Consider the following 20293-nt stretch of genomic DNA (forward strand, 5'->3'; position numbering starts at 1 on the left):
GTTGAGCATTTTTTCATGTGTCTGTTAACCACTTGTATGTCTTCTTTGGAGAAGTGTCTGTTCATGTCTTCTGCCCATTTTTTGACTGAGTTATTTATTTTTTGAGTGTTGAGTTTGAGAAGTTCTTTATAGATCTTGGATATCAGCCCTTTATCTGTAATGTCATTTGCAAATATCTTCTCCCATTCCATGGACTGCCTCTTAGTTTTGTTGACTGTTGCCTTTGCTGCACAGAAGCTTTTTAACTTGATGAAGTCCCAAAAGCTCATTTTTGCTTTTGTTTCCCTTGCCTTTGGAGACATGTCTTGAAAGAAGGTACTGTGGCTGATGTTGAAGAGGTTACTGCTTATGTTCTCCTCCAGGATTTTGATGGATTCCTGTCTCACATTGAGGTCATTAATCCATTTTGAGTTTATCTTTGGGTATGGTGTAAGGGAATGGAAGGGGCATATGCACCCCAGTGTTCCTAGCAGCAATGTCCACAATAGTCAAATAGTGGAAGGAGCCGAGATACCCTTCAAAAGATGAATGGATAAAGAAGATGTGGTTCATATATACAATGGAATATTATTCAGCCCTCAGAAACGACAAATACCCACCATTTGCACTGACATGGATGGAACTGGAGGGGATTATGTTAAGTGAAGTAAGTCAAGCAGAGAAAGACAATTATCACATGGTTTCACTCATATGTGGAACATAAGCAATAGCACGGAGGACCATAGGGGAAGGGAGGGGAATCCAAAGGGGGAGAAATCAGAGAGGGAGATGAAGCATGAGAGACTATGGACACCAGGAGACAATCTGAGGGCAGAAGGGAGGAAGGTGGGGGGAAGAGGTAACAGGGTGATGGGTATTGAGGAGGGCATGTTTTGTGATGTGCATTGGGTGCTATATGCAACTAATGAATCATTGAACACTACATCAAAAACTAATTATGTACTATACAACGGCTAACTGAACATAAAAAAAATAATGGGTAAAAACTTGTAGAAGCTTAATATTTATTGGCATTAGATTTCTTTAGGCTCAGTATTTCTTTTTCAGTAAATGCTATTCTCTGTAGCCTTAATATCAAAAGCCCTTCTAATTTATGATGGAAAGCCTGGATAAAGTTGGGGGGCCGTTTTTCATGCAGAAAGAAGATGGAAATCCAAAGAATAAGACCATCTGGAACAATTAGTAAGCTCAATTTGAAGACTGAAAATACAAGAATAAAAGTTTACCTGTTCTGAATGTAGGCCCTTAAGAGAAAATTTATATTTGTAACCACCCTGCCCTGTATTTGGTAGCTCCAAAAGTATTCCCACTAGGATATGTATAAGAGGCCCTCTTTGGGGCTTTCAAGTTTAAATTTCTCAAATTTCATCTTATTTTTGATGGAATGTAGCAGTTCATCTCAAAGGCTTGCATGAGAAGGGCCTCTCCTGGTTAACAGATTGGCATCTCTAACTCTTGCATTTTTAGAGAGGATGCATTCTTCCTTTTGGTAGAAGAACTTAAAAATTTTAATCTGTCTTCTCTGCCTTTGGCCAAAGGGAAATAAAAATATCAGTGAGGGTTGCCCAGATGACTCAGTTGGTTGAGTGCCTGACTCTTGATTTCGGCTCAGGTCATGATCTCACAGTTGTGGGATTGAGCCCTGCCTTGGGCTCGAGTCTGCTTGAGATTCTCTCTCGCTCTGCCCCTGCCCTTGCTCGTGCACTCTCCCTCTCTCTGAAATAAATAAATAAATCTTAAAATAAATAAAAAAATAATAATGATTGGCGTAGATACTGGAAGGTTTGGGTTTTCTGTCAGATTTGTATCCTGTTGTCTCCCTGCACAGGTGTCTCAGCTTGAGACAAACTCCTCCCTCTTCTCCCCCTCCTCCTTTATCTCCACCTCCTTCCCTCCTTTGATGTCTCCCTCCTTCTGTCTGATCTCCCACTGGCTCCTTAAATCATCTCTACTGCAGCCACATTGTTGCACACACATGCTAGCTAGTGTCCCATGTGCTGTTGTTTCTCCTCTGCCGTTCCATTCCCTTCTCTGAAGCTCAGATGCCGTGTTCCAGCTGTCAGCACACATCTGGACCCTGAAGCATTTCTTCTGTGCCTCTCTAGTGCCTCACAGGACTTTCAGACTTGTGATAGTGCAATGTGTGCCTCTGTCTTGAAGATCTTGTTAGACTAGATGAATGGATAAAGAAGATGTGATATATATATATATATACACACACACACAATGGAATATTATGCAGCCATCAAAAAACCCCAAAATATTGGCATTTGCAATGACATGGTTGGAACTAGAGGGTGTTATGCTAAGTGACATTAGTAATCAGAGAAAGACATATGATCTCACTGATACGAGGAATTCTTAATCTCAGGAAACAAACAGGGTTGCTAGAGTGGTGGGGTGTGGGAGGGATGGGGTGGCTGGGTGATGGACACTGGGGAGGGTATGTGCTATGGTGAGCACTGTGAATTGTGTAAGACTGATGAATCACGGACCTGTACCCCTGAAACAAATAATACATTATATGTTAAAAATAAAAAATGATAGTAGGAAGGGAAAAATGAAGGGGGAATCGGAGGGGGAGATGAACCATGAGAGACTGTACACTCTGAGAAACAAACCGAGGGTTCTAGAGGGGAGGAGGGTGGGGGATGGGTTAGCCTGGTGATGGGTATTAAAGAGGGCATGTATTGAATGGAGCACTGGGTGTTATAAGCAAACAATGAATCATAGAACACTACATCAAAAAAATTAATTAATTAAAAAAGATCTTGTTAGACTGTAAACTCCTTGAAAGCAAGGATTTTTTTTAAAGATTTTATTTATTTATTTGAGAGAGAGAGAGAGAATGAGAGAGAGAGAGCACATGAGAAGAGGGAGGGTCAGAGGGAGAAGCAGACTCCCCGCCAAGCAGGGAGCCCGATGCGGGACTTGATCTAGGGACTCCAAGATCATGACCTGAGCCGAAGGCAGTCGCTTAACCAACTGAGCCACCCAGGCGCCCAAGGATTTTTTTTTTTTTTTACCTTATTTAGCTTTGTATCCCCATAACGTCTAGCAAGAACAGATACTTAGCAAAGAGCAGATGTTTCACAAATCATTGTTGAGTAAATTAATAATGATAGAGAGATGAGCCAAAGAGATTCCCGACAAAGTGAAAGAAAGGTAACATGGACAGGAATCCTGAGGGGTATGAGGGGTGGCTTGAAGTATATTTAGAACAGGGGTCCACAGGTGTTTTCTGTAAAGGGCTTAGATAGTAAATAATGTAGGATTTGTGTTCCATCCTGTCTTGGTGCCAACTATTCAACTCTGCCATTACATTATGAAAGCAGCCACAGACTATATGTAAATGAATGGGTATGACTGTGTTTTAATAAAACTTTATCTATGGACACTGAATTTTAAATTTCAGATAACCTTCATGTGTCATGAAATATTCTTTCAAAATTTTTTTCCAGCTATTGAAAACCTTAAAAACTATCACTAGCTGGCAGGCAGTAGAAAAATGGGGTGGGTAAATTTGGCTCTCAGGCCATAGTTTGCTGATCCCTGATTTAGAACAATAATTAAAGTGTTGCAATTAAAGAAGATTCACATCAAAGTTTTTATGTTGGCCAAAAGGGCAGTGATTGAGTAAACTGTAGTATAATCACTTATGAAATTCTTTGCAGCCAATTAAAATAAAGACTATGTTGCAACATGGAAAATACTATGATAAACTGCAAGTTGAATAAAGCAGGCTCAAAAATTATGTCTACTCTGATTATGACTATGTTGAATGAATCTTGAATAAACTATCTGTAAATTACGTATGCATGGGGATTGAAAGAGAAAATAAAAGCTGCTTGAGTTGTATGGAGTTGGGATTGCGGGTAATTTGTTTTTGTTTTTGCTTAAATGTGAGTATCAAGCTGCCTTCTAATTCTTGGGTTCTATGATGCCACTGACATTTAGCTCAAATTAGTTCATCAGGAGAGTTCCCTTGGCAGACGAAGAAGGAAAAGAACATAATTTAGGTTTGTCAGAGGTCAGAAGAATTTTCAGTAGTGTTCTAGTTCACCATTGCTGCATTATGAACAACTCCACACTTAGTGGCCTAAAACAACAACCATTTTATTAAAATACTCACAGATTCCGTGGGTCAGAAACCACTTAAGACACAGTAGCAATGGCATGCCTCTACCCTATGATGTATGTGACCTCAGCTGGGAAGACCAGAATGTCGGCAACTGACTTGAATGGCTGGGGGTTGGAGGACCCACTTCTGGAACGAACTCTTCACTTCCTACCTGGAGCCCGGCAGGAATGGCTCCGAGGATAGTACACAGTTTGTTAGGGCTGCCATAACAAAGTCCCACAAAATAGGTGGCTTAAACAACAGGAATTTATTGTCTCATGGTCTTGGAGGCTAAAAGGTTGAGCTCAAGGAGAAGGCAGGGCTTGTTCCTTCTGAGGGCTGTGGGCAAAAATCTGTTCCATTCCTTTCTCCTAGCCTCTGGTGGTTCTCTGGACATCTTTGGCATTCCTTGGCTTGTAGATGCACCATGCCAATCTCTGCTTTCATGTTCACATGGTGCTCTCCTGTACACATGTCTGTCTCTGTGTCCAAATTCCCCCCTTTGATAAGAACACCAGTCGTATTTGATTAAGGCCCACCCTAATGACCTCTTCTTAATGAGATCATCTACAAAGACCCCATTTTTAAATAAGGTCACACTCACCAGTATTGGGGTCTAGGACTTCAGCATCTTTGGGAGGATATAATTCAACCCATAATAGAGAGGCTCAGCTAGGACTGTCCACGACCACATCACAGATAACCTGTCCACATAGTATGAAGCTGGGTTTTGAGAGGGAGCATCCCTAAAGCAAGCATTGCAGGTGAACCAGATAGAAGTACTTGATCTTTCATGAACTAGCTTGGAAGCTATACTCTATCGGTAGAAGCAGTCATAAGCTTGCCCAGATTCAAGAACAGGGACGTAGACCTCATTCCAGAAGGAAGAGTATCAAAGAGTCTGCAGCCATTAAAAAACAACAACAACAACAACAACTCCAAGTAGGGATTTTTAATATAAGGTTTATGGACCCAGTGGGAATCCACAGATGGCTTTCAAAGGGCTGAGAAACCATGGAAGCTATGCAATGTGTTGTATCAGCCCACATTCTTTTTTCTGTGGCATGGGTCCACAGTGCTTATTCTATGCTCAAAAGGGTCTATGACCTACAAAGTGATTAGAAAGTGCTGGAATACTGGGTCCATCTGCTGCTTCTATTCAGAAAAGGACACTCCTCCCTTTCTCTAACTCAGAGAAAATGTTTTCTATCTCTGGCTTGGCATCAGCGCCAGCCTTTCTCCTTCCCGGAGGCAGCTTCTGCCATCTGCCAAATGACGTTGCTCTGTGACCCTGGTGTCCTTGACACTGTTCAGAAGCCTTAGAGGGAGGTCCTCAGCAATCCCAGAATGCTCTGGCTCCTCTGTGCACAGGGATGGATTGAAAAGCAGCGTGTCTCCCACCCCCCGGACCCGGAAGGCTGTCACATCCCCCGCTGTCAGCGCTAGGGGGCCAGTAGAGGTGTGGCTGTTTCTGTTTTTCCAACTGTGTTCATGTCTCTGTGTTATTTGTGTCCCTGCCTATCTCCTCCACTAGCTAACAAACTCCTTCAAGAGCAAGTACCTGTCTTAGTTCTCTTTATATTAAAAAATATTTAGTACTGTGTTTTGTGTATGATAACACTCAAAATGATTGGTAATTTAAAAACATCAAAATTGAGCTACAGGAAATAGAACAGGTGCCTAGAGACTCTGATGCCAGCTTTGGGCATAAGGGTGCTGGTTATTCCTGTTAGGACACTGGGACCTAAGGGCTTCCCATGTTTAGGAAGATCTCACTTAGAGGAAAATGTCAGCTGTAAACAGTGGGTTTGGAAGGGGGTATTTGGGGAGTGATGCTTAGAGCTGGCTCGGTTCCTCATCCTAGTTCTGTCACCCACAGTCTGCGGGACACGGGCCAAGGCATTTCTGTAGGGTAGAGGGGAACCTGGGGTGAACCTTGGCTCTCCCATGTAGTGGCTCTGAGAGAGGCAGCTGGTATACCAGGCCCACAGGTAAACGTCTGGCCCCTCAAGCCAGACTACCTGGGTTTGCGTCCTAGCTCCTCCTCTGAGTGCCCATGACCTTGGGCATTAACAAACCTCTTGAAGACTCATCTGTAAAATAGCAATGTCATGAGCTTGCCAGACTCCACTGAGCACCCCTCATGCCATAGCCGCTCTTCCAAAGGATTCACGTGTATTCACCCCTTTGCTCCTCAGAACATCCTAATACCCAAGTGGTGTTATTACCCCATTTACCCATGGTGCAACTGAAGCCCGGAGGGGGTAACCTGCTCATGGTCATACTACCGTCAAAGGGCACAGCTGGCATTTGAACCAGGCAGTCCTGCTCTTCCTTTATCTACATTACCACACAGCTCCCTCTCATGACGTGCTGAGGAACTCAACAAGTATTAGCTGTCTGTAATGGTCATTCCGAATCTTACATCTTCATTTTGATTCATCAGTAGAGATGACACAGCTAAAGCGCCATGCTGTACACATGAGACCACGGGATCTGTCTTTGTTGTCTCTGGGGCTGGCCCCATGGCAGGTGGATGGGCCACAGTCCTGACAACACAGACTCGGGGACCAGGACCTCTCATCAGGTGCTAAGCCCGGGTGGTTTGGTGTTTTCTAGCTTGTAGTGCTTTGCTCATGGCAGATGCTCAAAAATATGGTTTATTAATTTCTCCAAGAGTTAGAGAATGCCTCGCACTCTTGCAGAGGCTACTTCGGAAGAAGGTGCAAGTGAAAGGGTAGTGAAGTCCTGGGGCAGAAATAATATTGATTCCACCCTTGATTCCAGTCCCAGCTCCAGGGAGACATTCACTCTTCGTGCAATAGAGAAGCCTCCCAGAAACCCACTTACTGCCAATTTCTATTTAATCTGTGCATGGATGTTGCTGCCCCTTATTAATGCATGACAGGTATTGCCCTGTTCTTATGTTTCCTGTGCAGACCAATACTATCTGCTTTAGACTTCCGGTTGCGACAGGCTCGGGACCATGTCTATTTACTTACTCTCAGTGGCGTGACGCCAAGTTTCAGGCTCAAAAGTATTTCTTGGCTGATTCAGCAGCTGTTGATCCTGTTGGAGGTAAAGTCTAGTCCTGGTTATTTACCACCTCGATTTCGCACTCATGGCAAGTCATCCATATACCATCATATTCTGGCCTTCTTACTTCTGTTTTTATTATTTGGTGCCAGGGCCTGTGTGCAGAAGACGTGCTTATTGATAGGGTGGAGAAAGGGGATCTGGTTCACAGCAGACCTTGCAGGAGTGGGCTTAGCCGGGAGCTGAGGGAACGGATGTTAAATAAATACTTGCCATAGTCAAGCATCAGGTTGAGAGCTTTCAAATGCCAAGTGAATGGAAGGACAGCTCTTGGAGCACCAGTGGTCTGTGGGAGGTGGGGCACTGTCTACTCATGCTTCTAGGCACTTCTACTCTAGCTTCTAGGGACAACCACTAGATCAACAAGTAACAGCCCTGACCTTTTGCCCCTTGCCTTTTTCACTCCTCCCCACTAGAGGAGAAAGGAGGGGTCTGATTGTGGGGTCAGCCATTGGCCTGTGGTTTTTAGTGTAGACTGAATAATAACAATCGTAAAATATCAAGTCATAATCCCTCTAATTTATAAAGGTTACCTGATTTAGAAAAGGGGTCTTTGTAGATGTGATTAAGTTAAGGATTCTGAAGTAATGTATAGAATTGTTGAATCAATGTGTTGTAGACCTGAAACTAATATAATGTTGTATGTCAATTATACTTATATGATAATATTTTATTATATAAGTGTATTATATTATATATAAGTATATATAACATATAAGTACACATATAATATATATAAGTATATTAGTATTATATATACATATAATACAATACTACCATTATTGGTAAAAGTTGAAGATTCTGAGACAAGGGGTATTAGTCAGCTTGGGCTGCCATAACAAAATACCATATCTGGTTGGCTTAAACAACAGAATTTTATTTCTCATAGTTCTGGAGAATACAAGCCCCAAATCTAGGTGCTGGCGGGGTTGGTTTCTCCTGGGGTCTTCCTCCTTAGCTTACAGACATCCACCTTCTCCCTGTGTCCTCACATGGACTCCCCTCAATGTGCCTGGGTCCCTGGGGTCTCTTCCCCTTCTGTAAGAGCACAAGTCCTATTGGACTAGGGCCCCACCTTTAAGACATTATTTAACCTTAATGACTTCTTTTTCAAGGCCTTATCTCCAAATATAGCCACATTGGAGGTTAGATCTTCAACAAAATAATTTTACAGGGGACACAATTCAGTCCATAATAGGAGATGATCCCAGGTTTTCCAGGTGGACCTGAAATGTTTTGTCAAGATACAGGCAGGGGAGATTCAAGGCCCTTGTCAAGAGAGAGGCAAGGGAGATTCGAGGCCCTTGTCAAGATAGAGGCAAGGGAGATTCGAGGCCCTTGTCAAGATAGAGGCAGTGGGGATTTGAGGCCCTTGTCAAGATAGAGGCAGGGGGGATTTGGTCAAGGAATGCCAGCAGCCACCAGGGGCTGGAAGAGGTGAAGATCGATGCTACATGCTCGTAGGGAGCGTGGCCCTGCTGACACGTTGATTTTGGACTCTGGCATCCAGAACTGTGAGAGAATATGTTTCTGTTGTTTTAACCCGGTTTTGTGACAGCAACCCCAAGAAGCAAGTACAGTGCGGCAGTGCTCTTCAAAGACGGAGACCTGGAGATTTAGCCTTTTGTCTTCTCTCTCTGCTCCTGTCCAGGGCGAGGCAGCAATTCTTGATAAACATGCCTACTTTGCAGACCAGAATTTTCTCTCACGTGGGCTATCTCAAAGTCTAGACTGGGGAGTGGGAACGGAAGTGGCAGGGCTGAGAGCATTCATAGGCCCCTTTGGTCATTTACTGTGGCCACATCCTGCAACCCGGTTTCATCAGGATAAAGCTCAAATTCTGAGCTCCATCTGTCTGATCCTATGCATTTGTCGATGGTGACTGAAGAGAGGGGTGTTTTTATAATTCCCCTTAAAAGCCCCAACAGAATGCATAGGAGAGGGGTCTGTGGACTGGCTCCTTTGTAGACAGGAGTGGCCTCCCAGGACCCCTGCCTGAAGAAAGGCAGGGGTGGAAGTTAATTGTGCTCTGGCACAAGACTGCCTGGGTTCAGGTGGGAGCTCTGAACTTTTAGCTGTGCCACTGGGTGCAGATTCATTTTTCTCCCTACTCAATTCTTCCATCTGTAAAACAGAGACAAACAAGAGCTCCCTCTCTCATAGGTGTGAGCATTAAACAAATGAATTCATATAAAGCGCTTCAGACAGCTTAAGCACTAAGACTCACAGCAAGCCCGCGATAGATGGAAGCTGTAATGCTCTAGAAAAATAGTCTAGAGAAATGGAAAAAAAGAAGTTGCTATCAGATGCAGATATAAATTCTCGTTCCCTAGATGCGCTTGGGTAAAACTAAGCTGCATTTCAATATCTGCTGAGGTGACCAGAAATGATTCAAAGCCTTGGGGGAGGGAGGTGAGGAAACAGGACATCACAGGGATTTGCAGGGGGAAGCCTGACTAATAAGACTCACGTTTCTGCCATTAAGGGAAACCGTGCAGCAGGGGCATGGGCAGTGCAGCAAAGAGGGCTTTGCCAGCTTCACATACATGTGTGTGAATTAATATAATGTTAAACTTACCAGTACAACATCAGGCAGGGGTCACATTCCATCATTTCCAATATTCAGAAGTTCTGGGAAAGAGGGGAGGATCATTTATTCATTAACTCAACGCATATGTATTGAGCGCCTGCTATGTGGTTTTTATCAATGTACTCTTCTGGCAGAGCACATAGGAGGTACTCCATAAGTGTCCATTAAATGAATGAATGAAATTATGAGTAAGTGGGTGAATAAACTGTCTCAGCAAGTGAAGAGGTGTGTCCCAGATACACAAAAGTTCTCAAACCACAGCACATATCATTAAAAAGGAGACAGATATAGAACCTAAAAAAAATGCATGCACACCGTTTCCTGCTATAGGAAGTGCAGGGAGGAGTAGTACGGGCCAAGGTGTCTTCTTAGCAGTGTCCCTCTTAGCCATGAAAGCATACATTTTGCAGGTAAATTATATGCATAGGAAGAGGTAACAAAAACTTCAGGGTCATTCAACATCCCTTAACCTCTGTGCTTGCTCTCGCCTCCTCCTGGAGCAGCACCCAACCCAAAGCCCAAAAGACGATGCACGTGATGAGATGAGTATTGGGTGTTCCATGCAACTAATGAATCAATGAACACTACATCAAAAACTAAAAAAAAAAAAAAAAAAAAAAAAATGACATTAAGAAGCAACAGGCAGAGATGCCATCCAGGAAACCGATGAACATGACTTCCCAAGAGGAGGACCCCATGAGCACATCTCAGGACCCTTCCCTTGGGCATGCTATGGTCTATATGACTGTGTGCTTCCTGTCATGATGCTGATGTGGTACTGTTTTGATGCAAATCAGGATAAGAAGTACCTTGACTAAAGTTGCTCTTTTCTTTTGAGGTCTGTTTGCAGCCTGTTTACTCCTCCAGGGACATTCTGAATTTGGTTCCAAGAATGTATTTCCAGATTATAAAAAGATTTTTTTAAAAACGTTGGCCGATAGGAACTGCTACAACACACAGCAGCACGGGGCTAGCAGAACCCTGACCATAAGCGAAATCTTGGGGTGTGGGGCAAAGGTTCTAGCGGAAAAGAATTTCTGGGAGGGGGGAGCCTTTTGTAGAGGAAGCACCATGTAAATTCTTACTCATTGCAGTGCAAGTTTGACACTTAATCCCGGGACCCTAAGATCATGACCTGAGTCAAAGGCAGACGCGCAACTGAGTCACCAGGTGCCCCACGCTCAAACTTTCTAAGCACAGCATATGCATCTCCAAGAGGCAACTTTATCCTAAGGGATTGACTTCAAACACAAGGATGCTCATGTTGTTATGGACCCCTTTGTTCAATGCTGTGCTTCTCTTACTAAATTATTGCTTATGACCAGGCAGAAAGAAACCTGGCTGATTACCACATGAGGATGGGATTGTTTGGATTACCACATGAGGAAGAGCAAGATCTTTTGCCATAGTAGCAATAGTATTTACTCTGTGCCAGGCACTGTGCAAGGTTCTGGGGATGCACAGGGCTGTGGATAAGACCCAGTCCTTGCCTTCTTGGAGGTTACAGGCTAGAGCTCATGACACATGTGAAATGAACCATTAAGATTTGAAGCAGAGAAGTGTCATGTTCATATTTGTATTACTAAGATCACTCTGGCTATGTGGCACAGAATGCATGACCAAGGGGCAGAGATGGATGCAGAGACACTAGTTGGGGTGAAAATAGCAGTGGTGGCTCAGATGAGAGACAATGGCTGCATGGGAGAGAGAGTAGTGGACGGAATTAAAAGATATTTGGGGTGGAACTGGGTATGGATTGGGTATGGATTGGAGGAGAAGAGCTCAGGGACAGTACTCCTTATTTCAGACTTGACAAACTGGGTAGGGGGAGTGCGATTTGCAGAAATACAGAATAGTGGGTGAGAAGCAGCTTGTTGGGGAAATGATCAGCTCTTTTAGATGTAGTGCAGGATAGAGTGTATTGGCTCACCTGATCTCTATTCTAAACTCCTCCTAGTGGCCCATCTTGTACTCTGGAGTCTCGACAGCCAAAACTACATTTCCCACACTCCCTTGCAATTAAAGCTTCAAACGTGGCATAGGTCCATCGATATAGTCATCAATGTAGTATAGGTCAGCTATACTCATGAGAATCTTGGATTCAAAGTGGAGACAGCAGAGCCGAAAGCATCCATACTGCTGATGCAAATCAAGCAGGTATAAGAGCCTCTAGATCAAGTGATTTCGGCCATAGCTGCCTGACAGTTTCGTCAGAACTAAGCTTATATTCAGGACAGCAGGTTTCTAATTCCTCAGCTTCCTGTTGTGGCAAAGATAGCACTTCTCCGAGAGGGTTAATTCTGCAGTGTTATTCTGGGTGTCATTCCTGGGCACCTCACCCAGCACCTCACCCAGAGCCTTATCCAGTCTTTCCAAAAATTGTTAAGCATGCAATTCGCTGTAGAAGTCCCTTTTTGTTTAGAATGTCTAGAATGGCTCATGCTCTCAGCAACTGCAACTTGACAGATATAGAAGAAATAAGTCTGAACCTGCCAAACGGCCAGATATAAACATGTGGATGGCACTACAGACATCTGTGTTCCCAGGGGCTTGGGGTCCCTGGGGGAGGTGGCTCGGGGTGCAGTCAACCTTGAAGTGGGACCAGGTCCTGCTCCTGCTCCTCACCTGGGTGCTTCTTCACACGCCTATCATTCGTCGGGAAGGGCAGGACCCTTTCATTCTGGACAATGGAATAAAACACACTATCACACATGTTGCACACAGGATAACTGGAGAATGTTCTTTTCTGGGAGAGTATGAGACTTTTCTTACACTGAGGAAAAGCTGCTCAGCCTGAGGCCTCCTGGTTTGCTTCCATGGAAAGGAAATTATTGGCTTGTAAAAGAACATTCCTGAATCAGCCCTGAAAGAGCATCATTCACCGTCTTGTGGGCTACATATTTCATCTTGCCCTCTTGATTGTCTAAAGGTTTATTTTTTTAATTTAATTTAATTTTATTATGTTATGTCAGTCACCATACAGTACATCATTAGTTTTTGATGTAGTGTTCCATGATTCATTGTTTGTGTATAACACCCAGTGCTCCATGCAGTACATGCCCTCCTTAATACCCATCACGGGGGAAACCCACCCCCCCACCCCCCTCCCCTATAAAACCCTCAGTTTGCTTCTCGGAGTTCATAGTCTTTCACCGTTCACCTCCCCCTCCGATTCCCCCCCCTTCATGTTTCCCTTCCTTCTCCTAATGTTCTCCGTGTTATTCCTTATGTTCCACAAATAAGTGAAACCATATGATAATTATTTTCTCTGCCTGACTTATTTCACTTAGCATAATCTCCTCCAGTTCCATCCATGCTGATGTAAAAGTTGGGTATTCATCCTTTCTGATGGCTGAGTAATATTCCATTTTATATATGGGCCACATCTTTATCCATTCATCTGTTGAAGGGCATTTCGGCTCTTTCCACAGTTTGGCTATTGCGGACATTGCTGCTATGAACATTGGGGTGCATATGGCCTTTCTTTTCACTACATCTGTATCTTCGGAGTGTTTAGGTTTAAAACAAAATTTTTTTTTAAATCATAGTTTGTCACTTATTTTAAAAGCTTCATGGAAGTTGAAAGGGGTTTTTCTTTATAAGAGAGTGTCAATGTCGACAAAAGTGACCTCCACCGTCCCTGCAAACAAAACTGGAAGAACCTGGCCATACCCACTTCTGACACTTTCAAAGTGCTTAGTAAGTAAGGCTATAGGAACCTGTTGGTCCACACTCCACAAAGCTAAACATCTCCAGATGATCATATGTGATGTGGTTGCTACAGACACAGCCTCTGTGGGACTCAAAATGTCACAATTATTTAAAGGAACCCTAGCAAATGACCCTAAAAACAAGCATGTACACACACACACACACACACACACGCACACACACACATACACACACACTGATACGCCCTAACCCAATCAGAGCTCCAAAAAGCACCACAACACTGCATTGCATACAAGTTCCTTTAATCTAAAAACCAGAAGTTCTCAACCTTGGCTGCACATGACAATTCCCTGGGGGGCTTTTGAAATACTGATGCCCAGAACCCACCCCTAGAGGTTCCAATTTAATAGTTCTGGGGTGGGGCAGGGTGACAACCTGTCCCTGTTTGCTCGGGATGGATGGGTCCCAGGATGTGGGACTTTCAGTGCTAAAATGAAGGGCATCACAGGGATCCAGGACTAGTTGGTCACGCTGGGTGGAGATGGGTGTTCTCTTTGTAAATGTCCCTTGTGATTCTAATGTGAGTTTGTGTTGAGAGTCACTGGTCTAAATCTTTAAACCTTAGTCCACATGCTAGGACAGGTGACCTAAGACTTGAAAAAAATATTATTCTTTTGTAGAGGATTCTTTTTAAATACTATGACTACTCAAGTACTCCTTGTAAATAAGGAGTCTGGCCAAATGGCACCCTTCCCTCCCCCCTGGAGAGTCCCAAGGGAATCAACCCACCCAGGGGGCATCTTGCCTATTTTCGTCTCACTGGGCTCAAATCCACACACTGAGCCCCTCTGCCCAAGTGGGGAGGCCTTACTAAGTTGATTATTTTGTAATTTCAGAAGCCTCTGGGGGAGATGTTTGCCCAGAAGACCAGCATTCCAAACTGGGTCACGGCAAGCTGGAGTCTTCATCAGTCCTAACCAGCTGGAGATGCCAAGCCGACCAGATGCTCCTCTTCCGTTACTTCCCAGTCGGCTTTCAAATGACTGGTTTCCATCCAACAAGGCTTATAATAATGACTTGTTTATATCATCCATCTTCCTCCTGAGTAGCTGAGCTGGGAGTGAGAGAAGAGCATATATAGCCAGGAAACTGCAAGACGCACAGCGATTCTCAACCCTGGTATCCTCTTCAATCACTTGGGAAGCTTGTAAAAATCTAGATGCCCGGGCCCATCCCCAGTACAATCCAATCAGAATCTCAGGGGGTTGGGACCCAGGCAGTAGTTTCTGAAAGCTCCCGCAAGTGACTGTAACATGTAGCTGAGCGTTAGAACCACCGCTTTGGAGCCCTAGTTCTCAGAGTGTGTTCCCGGGCCAGCTGCCTCAGCCACACCAGGAACTCATTAGAAATGCAAATTCTCAGGTCCCATGCTGGTCATACTGAATCAGAAATTCTGGGGATGGGTCCCAGCAGTTTTAAAGAGCCTTCTAGGTGATTCTCATGCATGATAAAGTTTGAGAACCAGTTTAGATGATAAGGCGATATTTTTTTAAAAAATCTGCTGAGGTGTTTAAACTGCCAACTGTTGTTGCCTCTTATTTCCTGGTCTGCAGCAAAACCCGACTCCCCTTTTCAATGACTCTCAGTAATAAAGCAAGAAGCCCCGGCTCACCAGGGATGAAAAAAAAAACAAAACACAGAAGACACACCTGGGACTCTACTGTTATTTCTGGACCAGAAGCCGACAAAGCAAAATAATCTTATGAAGCAATGGAGGCAAATTATTTGATTGCCTATAATTCAGTCATCTGCTTTCGTATTGTTTTATAATGGGCAGATTTCTAGACTTTACCTACTGTGTCTTCATCTTACAAGCTTGGAGCTGCCAGAAGAAAATTATGCCCCAAACAGGTTTAATTAGAGAGATACTGGGTTGGAGCTCCCCAGGGAAATGCTTGATATTACAGGATGGGGATGTTTATGATGGAGAATTGAGGGCGGACAACCTAAATTCACTCTAAGCGAGCAAGGTGGAGGGAAGCAGGGGAGGGTGGAGAACTGGGAAGGTGAAGAAAACAAGGTGGTCAGCAGTGATCTGACCCAAGAGAAAGGAAAGCAGAGATGACTTGTTCTCCAATCTAGGGAATTAGTGAAATTTCAGGATCTGAGGTCTTCTGGCCCACGAGTGACTGAAAGGCACAAATGAGTATTGTTGAACTGGGGAAGTCCAAAGGCCTGTCCTCTCCTGTTCTCACACCCCCTCTAATTTATAGACCCAAATCACGGGAGAAGACAAAAGACTTTGTGTGTGCATTGGTCAGTTCTCACAAGCTGGGTGTCCAGAATGTAATTTTTTTCTAAGTAAAAATCAAAAGAATACTAGGTGGTGAATTAATGCTTATTCAGACACTTACTCAATTATTATGTATTTTAATTCTCATAACAATATTAAGTATTACGGACCTATATTCCAAATGAAAAACCGAGGGTCAGGGACGCTAAGCAAACAACTTCCTCCCCCAGTAGTTAAATGACAGAGCTAAGATTCTAATCAAGGTCTGTCCAACCCCAGGAACTATGTTTGCTTCCTTGGTCCAGAAAGAGGTAGACTAGGGTCCAGAGGGGTGTAGTCAGTCAGCGGTGCTACATCCAACTACAACACAAACGGTGAGTCAGGAACTTTGCTCCGACAGGGAGACGTGGTTGAGTTCTGTACATCTTGTGACACCTTCTATCCCAGACTAGGTTTTCAAGGATGTTTATTTAACAGAGATAGAGGTCTCTTCAGGAAAGAGGGCAAATTTGTTTCCGGATCAGGATAAAAATGAGATAATATCTCCCTCCAGAGATTATGGTGTGGGCAAGTTTGCTAGTGCCCCCCCCGCATAAGAGTGGGGGTTTCAACTTGAGCTTCCCTAGCTGTGACACAGATCCACTGTGTGAACACTGTCCATCTGCCTCGGCCTGCAACCCCACTGGGACTTGGGAGACACAGAGGATTGGTATGGCTGTGAGTAATAAAGTCCTTTATCTCTGACCCAGGAGTCTCCTGTCTTCTACAGCATCTAGGAAACCATGGCAGGTTAACTTGTTAGTGTGCCAGTAGGGTAAAACCTCAGAGCTGGAACAGTCCTTGGCATGGACTCCTACACCTCAGTATACCGAGGTAGTAGCTCATTGTACTCCCTCTGTGCTGAATGAATGCAGCCAGCTGACTAGAGTTTACCTCCGAGGCTCCCACTCTTCTCACGCTTTCCCTCACCCCCCTTGCTGTGATTACTGAATCTGAGCAGTGACTAGAATTGACAGGCGGGAATTAGGAAGACAGCCCCAGCAGATGTTGACTTCAGGGAGACCTGAGGCTGACGTGTGTACCAAATTGAAACTTCACTGTCACTGAGTCGCAGAGTGAAAGTGACTTCAGTTGTTTGGGTCACTTTCCACTCAACGGGGCAAACTTCTTTAGAACCTCTTGTCATCCATTCAAGATGGAAGCTCATACCTAAAAAGGGAAGTGAAAGTGATGTAATATTTACCTGCTTACGATTTCTTCTCTCTTGTTCCAGTCTTGTCCTCTGAAGACACGTAGACTAAGACACTACGCCATTCCCATACCCCAACGTCCCCTTACTCCAGGTACCCATTTTCCAATCCATCCACACTCCTTCTTGAACACTGTGATCAGACTCCTTACGATTCTACTCATTCTCCTCTGGATATGCCTCTTTTGGTCCATCTCTTTGTCTAGGTCCTTAAAGAAAAATTATTTGGTCTTTGAAGAGGTAATGCCTGCACACCATATAGAATTCAAGAGATACGAACATGGTTTCCTCCCCTCAGCCCCCAGCCACCTGCTCCCCTCCTCCAACTACTCTTACTTGTTTCTTAGTCTTTCTTCGAAAGATATTCTTTATAGATTCGATGTTCATTAAATAGGCTGGACATATAGGACACAACCAGAAAGCAGCTTTACTTTTTTCCCCATTACTATCTTTAAACACAAAGAGCAGAAGTTTGTCTTCTCACTTCTTGCTAATGTTCTCAGCCCAAATTCTCTAGGCATTAAAAGGCCTATTCAATGGTCACCCAGGTGGTTCAGTTAGTTAAGCATCTGATTCTTGATTTTGGCTCAGGTCATGATCTCAGGGTCATGAGATCAAGCCCCATGTCAGGCTCTATGCTCAGCATGGAATCTGCTTGAGATTTTCTCTCTCTCTCTCCCTCTGCTCCTCACCCCGCTTGTGTGCACACACACACACTCTCTCTCCCCATCAAAGTAAATAAATAAAATCTTTTTTTAAAAAGGGCCTATTCAAGTGTAAGATTGAAGATTCAGTCTTACATTGAATTTAATGCTTCTCTCTTCCTTCTAGCTCAGACTGCACCTTCAGAAGTGGGGCATGGGTTGTCACTTCACTCTGCATCCATCTCCTCTCCCTGCTGCTTCTGGTTCCTCTGGATTGGGGTGGAGGAAGAGGGGTTAGGGTGGGCAGAGTTTGCCTCCATGAGCCCTGTCCTATTGGTCATTGATACCCTGTGTGACCAAGGGCTATGCTCTATGTAGTCTCATAACAGGGCACATAGTAGGTGCTCAACAAGTATTAAATGAATGAATAAATTTGTAAATGGATGAATAAACTCAGCAAATTAACAGATGTGCTGAGATTGACAAAAGATTGCAGTAAAGGACCAAAAATGTGCATGTATGGCTCTGCTCACTGCAGCAAGGTCCAGGGAGGAAAAGTGATTAACACTGTGTTCAAGCTATCACTCTAAACCAAAAATGACCTTTTAGAAACTGTAATATCCAGGACTGTGTTAACATAACACTAGTGTAGAGGATAATGGAACCCCGTATTAATACTCCTTATTTTGAAATTTATAGTTCTCAGGCAGGTTCTCACCTCTTGCACATAAATAGACAATTTTTAGCCTAAAGGCATACTTTATGTTTACTTTTACTAAATTTATCTTTTTAGTTTGACCTATTGTTTCCCTCTCTTGAGATCTCTTTGATATTTACCTATTATGCAATATATAGTTGCTCCTCCAAAATTTTTCATCCAGAAATGTAAGATCATCCACAAGTTTAAGTGAATAAAAATATTGACCAAATATGAAGCCATTAGAAATCCTCCTCTAGGTTGACATATATTCACTTTTCACAATAATAGCATTCTTTACTTTCAATATCAGTTAAGATTAAATTAACTCTCCAGAACTGTGTGTGGAGGACTCTATGACAACCCAAATGCGGACCCCTGGGTCAGGTGGGCCACAGGCAAGTTCACCCTGCAGCAGGTGGATTTTGTCCTTGAGGTCTTCCTGCCTCTCTGTGTTCCAATCAGACCTTTTAAGATATCTGAGATGCCCTTTTTCCCCATGGCAGAAGAAACAGCCTAAAATTCTTATTCACCCAAGGTGTTCATCTTCTCCAGGTTTTTAAATCTCAAAGGATGAAGAGAAAAGACTCTTTCATGGCAGAGATCCACACCATCCGCACCGGATGGGAGAGTTTTGGCATGCGGGTTGGTCCTCCTGGATGTCGCCCACATTACGCGACTGTTAACTGCCCAGTCCTCTTGTGGCTTTCATTACTCACAAAAACCGAAAATTCCAAAAGAGATGTGATCTGCTTGACACCTTTACCGGGGCAACAGTTGTGACAAGACAGATGAGGGCACAGTAGCCCTGTTCTATTGCTCACACACCTTGATTTTTTTTAAAGTGTCAGCCACCCTCAGGATCAGGGTGGGCTGCCCTCACGCGCCAGATTTTCATCACTGGAGCACAGACATCTGTGACTGCACCAGCCCCACCCTCATCTCACTCAATGCTTTTCAAGTCCTCGGGGGCCCTGAGGGAACCTCTGAGCACCAGACTCTTGCTCAACCAGTAGGACTGGACTGAAATGATAGGTAAGGTTTCTCATGAGTGCTTATTGCTGCTGGCTCAAAATTGATCTCAATGGGTCTTCTTAGGAAAAAATCTTGGGAAGCTAAGGGGAGGAAAGGAAGGGTAGGAGAACTCTAAGGAACAGGAGGGTTGAGTTGGTGGGAATATAGTCACTCTGGACTTTTCATCTTGACGCCTCAACTCGACAGCCAGGAGATTCGTTCCTCATGAAGCACAGGGTGAGCAAGTTTGACTCTTCCCTGAGATCCAGGAACCAGGTATGGGGGGAGGTATGGCTAGCTATGTTGCAAACTAATCTGCTAAAATTCCTAAGAATTAGCAAAGTTGCTAGAATTGAGGAAAGCCCATTAATGCAGAGCACCTCATGCACTAATGTACATGCCAGTCACATGGAGATCTTGTTAAAGTGCAAAATCTGGTTCAGTGAGGCTGGTTGGATTAAGACCCAATGTTCTGCATTTCCAGCAAGCTTCCAGGGGACACCGAAGCTGCTGGTCTGTGAACCACACCATGCAGTAGCATGGACACACCTGAGTAAGCTGTAACAGCTGGAGCATCTGTTAGGGCCACGGCCACTGTTATGGACTAAATGTGTCCCGCCCCCCCCCACCCCATTCACATATTGAAGCCTTGACCCCTTAGTGGTGGGGCTTCTACAGGAGTAATTAAGTTTAAATGAGTCCTAAGGGTGGGACCTTGATCCAATAGAACTCATGTTTTCACAAGAAGAGACAGAGAGGGATGCCTGGGTGGCTCAGCCAGCTAAGCTCCGACTCTTCAATTCAGCTCAGGTCAGGTTCTCCTCTTAGTGAGATTGGAGCCCCGTGTCCAGCTCCGTGCTCAGTGTGGAGTCTGCCTGAGGTCCTCCCTCTCTTTCTGTCCCTCCCCCTGCTTGCTCC

At 44.1% G+C, this 20293-nt stretch overlaps 2 long non-coding RNA genes across 3 annotated transcripts in view; both read left to right on the plus strand.

Annotated features, from left to right (window-relative positions):
- The first annotated feature begins 5444 nt into the window (after positions 1 to 5444).
- Positions 5445 to 16498, plus strand: LOC113927368. Its single transcript, XR_003521603.1, has 3 exons — positions 5445 to 5579; positions 14375 to 14657; positions 15092 to 16498. It is a non-coding gene; the product is annotated as an uncharacterized LOC113927368 (long non-coding RNA).
- A 2721-nt stretch (positions 16499 to 19219) lies between these two features.
- LOC113927613 overlaps positions 19220 to 20293 on the plus strand; it is a 39351-nt gene continuing 38277 nt past the window's right edge. For both annotated transcript variants that reach the window (XR_003521682.1, XR_003521681.1), the window contains exon 1: positions 19220 to 19396. This is a non-coding gene — a long non-coding RNA (uncharacterized LOC113927613). The remainder of the gene's footprint in view (positions 19397 to 20293) is intronic.

This window comes from Zalophus californianus, chromosome 7 (assembly GCF_009762305.2).
Source record: "Zalophus californianus isolate mZalCal1 chromosome 7, mZalCal1.pri.v2, whole genome shotgun sequence".
In the NCBI taxonomy this organism is placed as follows: Eukaryota; Metazoa; Chordata; class Mammalia; order Carnivora; family Otariidae; genus Zalophus; species Zalophus californianus.